Source organism: Benincasa hispida, chromosome 9 (assembly GCF_027475165.1).
Source record: "Benincasa hispida cultivar pf3 chromosome 9, pf3_genome.v1.1, whole genome shotgun sequence".
NCBI lineage: Eukaryota > Viridiplantae > Streptophyta > Magnoliopsida > Cucurbitales > Cucurbitaceae > Benincasa > Benincasa hispida.
Window position 1 is genome coordinate 38,450,256 of NC_143486.1, and position 7,965 is coordinate 38,458,220.

Sequence of the window (7,965 nt, forward strand, 5' to 3'; positions counted from 1 at the left end):
CGTCATTCCATGAAGAAAACAACGACGAAAAGATTCACAATCGTGTCCCTTCATGCATAAAGAGGAAATTTTCTGTTGACATAAGTACAGAAGGTTCCTTGATAATGAAGCCAAAACTCATCATATTGACGAATCCTAAAATTGAAGAAGATAATAAAAACCATGATGAAATAAGAGCTTCTAAAGTTTAAATGAAGAAGCTCATCATCGCAAGAGCCTAAACTGCATGATGCTCCTAGCCTGCATGAGCTTAAAATGTGAACAACACCAAAAAAAAATTGTATGAACTACGTTACGACTTGATCCCTTTCATTATAAAGGGTACGTAGGCAACTTAAAGAAATTTAAGTTCAGTCGCTCATAAAAAGAAAAAAAAAATCTCTTCGAACTACATTATGACTCGATCTCTATCATGAAGAAAGGTATGTAGGCAGCTTGAAAGAAACTTCAAGTTCAGTCCAGTTAAAAAAAAAACTTGAACTACATCATGATTCGATCCCTTTCTTTAAAGGTATGAAAGAAACTTAAAGAAATTCAAGTTTAGTCCATCAAAAGAGGTACCACAACCACCTAAGAATAATATTACACGATTGATGCTGATCATCCCCGTCAAAGAATGACACTTCAGATTGAAGATGTTCATCCCTATTGAAGACAACACAATGGGTTGAAAGTAAACTTATACGCTCCTCCATCTTCAAGTTTAGAGGCTTCATCGATGCTCCATCTTCACACTCAAAGTCGCGAAGTCGAGCTCAATGTGAAGATTCATTGATGCTTCATCAAACTCAAATGCAGAGGATTTGCCGATGCTTTGTCAAACTCAAATGCGAAGGTCCCGTCGATGCTTCTCCATCATCAAGTTTAAGGTTGGTGTGCATGGCTCGACTCCATCTTCAATGACTCGATCTACAAAATCATGATGTAGTTTTGCTTTATCTCCCAATTGATGGCACAGTTACACTTCATCTCCAAACTGATGGCGCGGCTTCACTCCATCTTCAAAGTTATGGTGCGGTTTCGTTTCCTCTCCAAAATATTGGTACAACTTCACCCCTTCTCCAAAATTGGTGTAGCTTCGCTTCCTCTCCAAAAATGTGGGTGTGGTTCCACATCATATGCGAGATCAAGTTTGGTTTGCCTAGCTCTACCTCATATGCGAGGAAAACTCTGGTCCGTCTGGCTCCACCTTGTACGCGAGATCGACTCTAGCCAACCTAACTCCGTTCAAAATCTTGATGGCACATTCTTCTCATCTTCAAGGTTTAATGGCATATCCACCTCATCTTCAAATACTCAATGGCATATTTCCCTTATCTTCAAATTTTGATCAAGGAGTAACATAACAAGGCAAACCTTTCAAGGATCCTCCCTAGGATGATCGAATGGGAGAGTTGTGTGCCTTTGCAGGGCCCCTTCCCATGACGATCAGGATACACGAGCAGCGTTACAAGGTAGACCTTTCCGAGATCCTCCCGAGGGTGATCTAATGGGAGAGTTGTAAGCCTTTGCGGGGCCCCTCCCATGACGATCAGGATATACAAACGGTGCTACAAAGTAGACCTTTACGGGATCCACCTAGGGTGATCAAATGGGAGAGTTGTAAGCCTTTGCGGGGCCCCTCCCATGACGATCAGGATACACGAGTGCAACAAAGACGGGTCGATAAGATTAAAAAAAAAAACTTGTTTTGTTGTGCTCCTTCGGTTGCACCGTAACTTCTACAAAAAAAAAAATAGTAAGGGGGCAAGTTAGTATAAATAATAATAATAATAATAATAAAAAAGGAGCAATATATATATATATGAAAAGAAAAAAGGAAGGGAAGCCTTAATTCCCCATCTTTCCTTCTTTCTCCCTTCTCCTCACAACTTCCTACTGTAATTCAAGGCTGATTTGCAATCCGAGTCCGATTGATAAATGATGTAAAGAACGTAAGATCGAAAGAGAATCACAATTCAAACTGCAAAAGGTGTAAGAACGAAGGAGATCACACTACAAGTCACCACGTCATTTAACGACGAATTTCTAAATCATTGACTTTGGGTCCAATTAGAAGTTGACACATTTCCCAAATTGAATTGAAGACAAGTTTCGATGACGTCACGCGGATGAACCAGATAAGATTAAATTGATCCAATTTGATATTACTATTTGGGCTTAAAGTCCAAACTACAAAAAAAGTTGAATTGGACCCAAATTCCAAATCAGGCCCAAAACCAACTAATTGGGACCAAGGGTCAGGCCCATGGACTAACCAAGCCCACGAAGCCCACCTGAGAACTCTATAAATAGAGAAGTTCTCTTCATTTGTAAAGGCAGCATTTTCTACACTCAGAAGACCCATGGAGAATTCACTAACAAGCAGAGGACTCCTGAAGACTCCTGAAGCTGCACTTCTATAAGGCATAAGACCTTTGAAGACACAAATACTCTTCCAAGACTTCTACTTCAAGCTTCTAAGACTCCTGAAGCTGCACTCCTATAAGATAGAAGACCTTTGAAGACACAAATACTCTTCCAAGACTTCTACTCCAAGCTTCCAAGACTCTTGAAGCTGCACTCCTATAAGGCAGAAGACCTTTGAAGATACAAATACTCTTCAAGACTTCCACTCCAAGCTTCCAAGACTTCTACTTCAAGAACGTTCGGTGCTTTCCTTCTCCAAGTCAAGCATATTCACCCAACTGAGAGAGAATCGGAGGATCAAATATTAGAGATCGAACCACATCGCATCAAATCAACTCCAACATCAACACCAACTCAAGTTCAACTCCACGAAACACGTTTCTCCGGAAACCTCGTGCGAACAAATATCATTGCATTACTTCAATTTCTTGCTTGTGCTATAAGTACGAATGTTTATTCACATACATGTACAACATCAAAAATAGATAAACAAAAGTTTGCTTAAAAATGATCCAATTCAGGAATGTGTTGTTTTTTTGGCTCATCACACAGCCTTGGTCGATGCTTATTAGATTTTGAGGCTGACATTACCTCCGCCGGTGGTTTCGAGGTATTACATTCACATAATAAATGGACTAAGCAAATTCGATATGGTTGTGCACTGCCAGTCGAAGGACGATCTTTTGGGGTATCACCATTTGGTTAACCATGGAGATGATTACCAATGGAACTTTAATGTGAACTTTTAGGAAACAACCCTGTTTTGGTGCAAATTGGAGAAGCCAGATGCGTATGTTTCTTTTGAAACCTTTTGGCCCGAGTCCAAGAGCACCTGGCTCCGTGATTGGTGTGGGACTCAAGGTACTTATATTTGGACGGCTAAAGATGATGGAATTTATTTGAGAAATATGCCGGCTAATGTTGATAAGTTTGTTCACAAATGGATCTCTACTAGATAAATTAAAGATGCTTTAAGTTATTAATTCATTTTGTTTTTTTGTTATTGATATATATCCAACAAAATGAGAAATAATACACATCCATTTGAAGTTTAGTAAAAAAAACTCGATTTGGGTTGAGGAAGTATTTTTATTTATAGGTAATTACATTGAATAATACTTTTAGGGATAATAAATAAGTGTATAGTAGCCTTTTAAAAGAATTAAAAGTATAGTAAAATCTATCAATTATAAACTTTATCATTGATAAACTCTTATTAGTGATATGATCAACCACTCATAAACTTCAAAAGCAACATCTAAATTTTACAATATTTGTAATACATTAGATTTGCTTGTTATATTTGTAACACCCGCTTTATTTTCTTTTATTATTTTTTATTATTTGATATGGAAATGTATATTTGATAACTAGTTTTATTATTTTTTATTTTTTTTACAAAATTTGGAGGGGGAGGGGGGAATCTTCGAAGTTGTAATATCATTTTTAAATTAAAACCAGGAAACTAAAAATATGATTTTTTATTTTTTATTTTTATTTTTTTTACCGAAGCTTAGAGAATGTTTTTAAATATGAGAACAATAAAATATTAATTAGACGTTTATTTCTCAAAGAGATTTTACCTCTTATTTCTAAAACTGTATATATCTATCCCTTTACGGATCTAGAAGTAAAATCTTTGTTCCTGCTTATATTTTTGGATTGAAAAAGAAATTTACTGCAGTTTTGTTTTATTTCAAGGAAAATGTTTGTCCATATTGATATGAATGTATAAATATATTAACAAGAAAAGTTTAACCAATTATTATAATTACGACTTTTAATATAGATTAACGATATATTTGACTTTTTAAGTATTTAAATAATTATTTCTAAGTAAGAAAAAAAAATTAAACACTTAAAACGTCAATGTAAATAGGTTTTAAAGTATTGGATGCGTTTCTTTAGTCCAGCGAATTAAAAGTTTGGAAGTAATTGGTTATAAATAATAATTGGCCAATTACTTGAAGGCAAATTCTATACTTTATTAATTTTTTTTTTTTTTTTTTAATTATGAATCCATGGTAAAAGGCATTTCTTGAGCATCTGAATATTTCAGCTCTATGTATTATTCATTTCAATATAGATGTATTATAAAGAAAAATGTAAATAGTTCAAACACAGTCAAACAATCTGGAACTACAAATAAAGAGTGAGACTTAATTAGAAATCTCGATCTACAAGCAAACTTAATTAGAAGTAAAAAACAAAATACAAATCAATTATTACAAACAATAAACAATATACAAATAAAATTATAACAAACAATAAACATTAGTCTTGTTCAAAACATTAATGTTAAAACTTACATCCAAAAAGTCAGAATACTCACACATGGGTCTATTGGAAATAATATAATGAAATAAGATAAATCTTGTAAAAAAAAAAAAAAAAAAAAAAAACCTCTTTTTCGATCAAAAAATCTTCCTAGATCTCAAGGATAAATCAAATTCATATAGGTTTCCTAGTATAAAATTTAAGAATTCACAACGAATTTACTATTTAGAACTTAAATCTACTAAAGTAAATCAATGTCAACACAACGATTTAAAAGAAATTCTTGTCATTATCAAAAGAACTTGAGTCTACCAAAATACCTGAAATTTTAAAAAAATCAATTCAAATAAACATGTAATTCTGAATTATACGATATACTTCTTAGAAACCAAAAAATGCTCTAACATTAAAGTTTATTTCTTGAACATACTCCTTCCACATAACATTGCTCTCAAAATATAAACATAGGAGTATAATCACAAAATAAAGAAGTTAGAACATAACAGAGAGTATGATTTTATATTTCAGAACATCATAATCCATATCACGTAGAAAGAAAGTGAAACATACAAGATTTTCAAGTTGATTAGGTTTGCAAGTTATGGTAGATTTTCTACATACAATAATCGTCATTAAGATATATACACATCAGATGAAATTAATTCAGCCATCAACCATTTTTAAGGGAACAATGAGAAAATAAAACAATGGGTGATTCTAAAACATTCATAAGCAAAATCAAATTTCCACTACCAACCCTATCCAAATGCGTAATAGAAAATTTTATAGTCTCAGAGATAACGAAACTATTATAGAAAACTACTAGGGATCAGTTCTGAGATTTCTATTACTAAATGTTTTATTACTCATTTGTATAAGGCTGGCAGTGGAGCGGCAGCGACACCTCACAATCGACGGCGAGAAGCGACAGTTGGTGGTAGTTCAGCGTGGGTTTCAATATCAACTCCTTGGCGTTGATTTCAACATGATTCAGCGAGAGAGAGAGAGAGAAACCCACTAGTAAGGATATCCCGCGATGGGGACTAGTGACCGTGGACCGGTCGCGGTTACTTGGGTGGACGTGCGACGGCGTGATTGTAGACTACCGGAGGAGAGAGACGTAGAAGACAGACCTCAACTGGGACTGTTCTTATGAAGTACACATATCTCATGTGAGGTAAAGAATCAGTATCAGACACGTATCGGATACTGATACTTCTAGATATTTTTCAGATACGTATCTGACACGCGATTTGATGTATCTATATTTTTAGATACTTTTCAGATACGTATTTGACATGTGATTTGACATATCTATTTCTATACGTATTTTTTTTAAGAAAAAAGACAAGTAACCTATCTAATCTTTCCCAATCAAAAATTAGACAACATATTTAAAAATCTCACTACTCGAGTCCAAAACTAAAAGAAAAAATAAATAAATAATAGACCAAACCCTAGAGTAGAATCATCTAATCTCCATCTTCACATTTGAGTCCCCACAAAGTCCACCAAAATATAAACCATTTGGATATCTTCAACAATAAGTTCTTCGTTTATCTTCATACTTCTCTGTCTAATCTTCTTTTTGGTCTTCTTCTTTGCAATATCAGTCACTTTTCTATTGCATTTTATTAAATATTGTACTTCAACCTCTTAGATGTTTTTTTATATTGTATTTCAGTGTTTGCATTCTATTTTGTGCATTTGTTATTAAATTGTATGCTAAATTTATCTATATACTATATTTTTTTAAAGAAAAAAATGTATCTCTAACGTATCAATATCCTCATTTTTTAGAAATATATATATTAAAAAAATGGCGTATCTTTAGACGTATCCGTATCTTAGTTTGTTAGAAATTGACGAATCGCCATATCCGATCATATCCGTATCGTGTAGCCGTATCTGTGTCTGTGCTTCATAGGACTGTTCCTTCGGGAGCCAAAATAAAATTCAAAATTAAAAATCAATTTTCTTTTTTTATTATAACAAATTGGTCCTAATATAAAAAAAAATTAAAAAGAAAATCAAAGTAATTTAGTCTAATAAATCATTATATTCAACCATTCTATCAAACCCAACTTAACTCAATATATTCATCTAGGATAAAATCCAAAATAAATTCAATTTACTGGAATTAATTACATCGAGTTGCATTGAGTCAAGATTAATACTCATCGAGTTGCATCGAGTAGACAATAGAAACTCATCGAGTTGCATTGAGTAAAGATTAATATTCATCGAGTAGCATCGAGTCAAGATTAATACTCATCGAGTAGCATCAAGTCTAGATTAATACTCATCGAGTTGCATCGAGTAGACAACATAAACTTATCGAGTTGCATCGAGAAAAGAACAAAAACTCATCGTGTAAAGAATAGAAACTCATCGAGTAAAGAAGAATACTCATCGAGTAAAGAGGAATAACTATCGAGTAAGAGAGAAAAACAGAGAGAATTTCAGTGAAGGGAGAGAAAATTCTTATCTGATTGAAGAAGTTTTCCTTAGCCTTTTTGATCAACAAAGCCTAAAAGAAGTTGTGTCATACACGTGTTTGAAGAATTATTTGCAGTAATGCTAAACATGAAGAATAATGATGAACAAGAAGAAGGATGAGCAACAGATTTCATGATTTGCACTAACGCAAAATGAAATGGAAATTGAAGAGAATAGCATAAGATGTATACCTTTAGAGAACTAAGCGTGAGAAATTCTTAAGAGATTAAGAATGGATATTCATGAATTAAGACGAAAAAACATAAGAGCTTTGCTCTATTTTTCGTCAAAATCCGTAGCATTGCAATGCTATTGAGAGCGTTGCAAAGTTGTTTGCGTGAGGTGCAATCTGTCAAAATTCGTAGCGTTACAATACTGCCCTGTATATTCTAGTATTCTTGACGTTTTTAAAACGTCAAGAAATCCTTAATTGAACTTGACATATTTAAAATGTCAAGTATTGTATTTTATGAAAAAAATGAACAACCTCTGCTTTCATAAAACAATTCTTTATGTTTTTTTTTTCATTAAAATCACGTATTTCTTGACACTTTTTCATAAAAATATCGAGTATTTAAAATTGCAAACGTCAAGAAATGTGGTTTTTCTTGTTGTGAATCATAAAAAGGCCAAAAATCTAAAATTCTCCCTTTATCCGCCAAAAGAATTTTTTTTTTAATTTTTAATTTATTGACTGTAGAACTATCACCTTTTAGTGACTATTAATTCTAGTCATAAATTTGTGACAAAAAAAAAAAAAAAAAGTCAAAATAGTCAAAA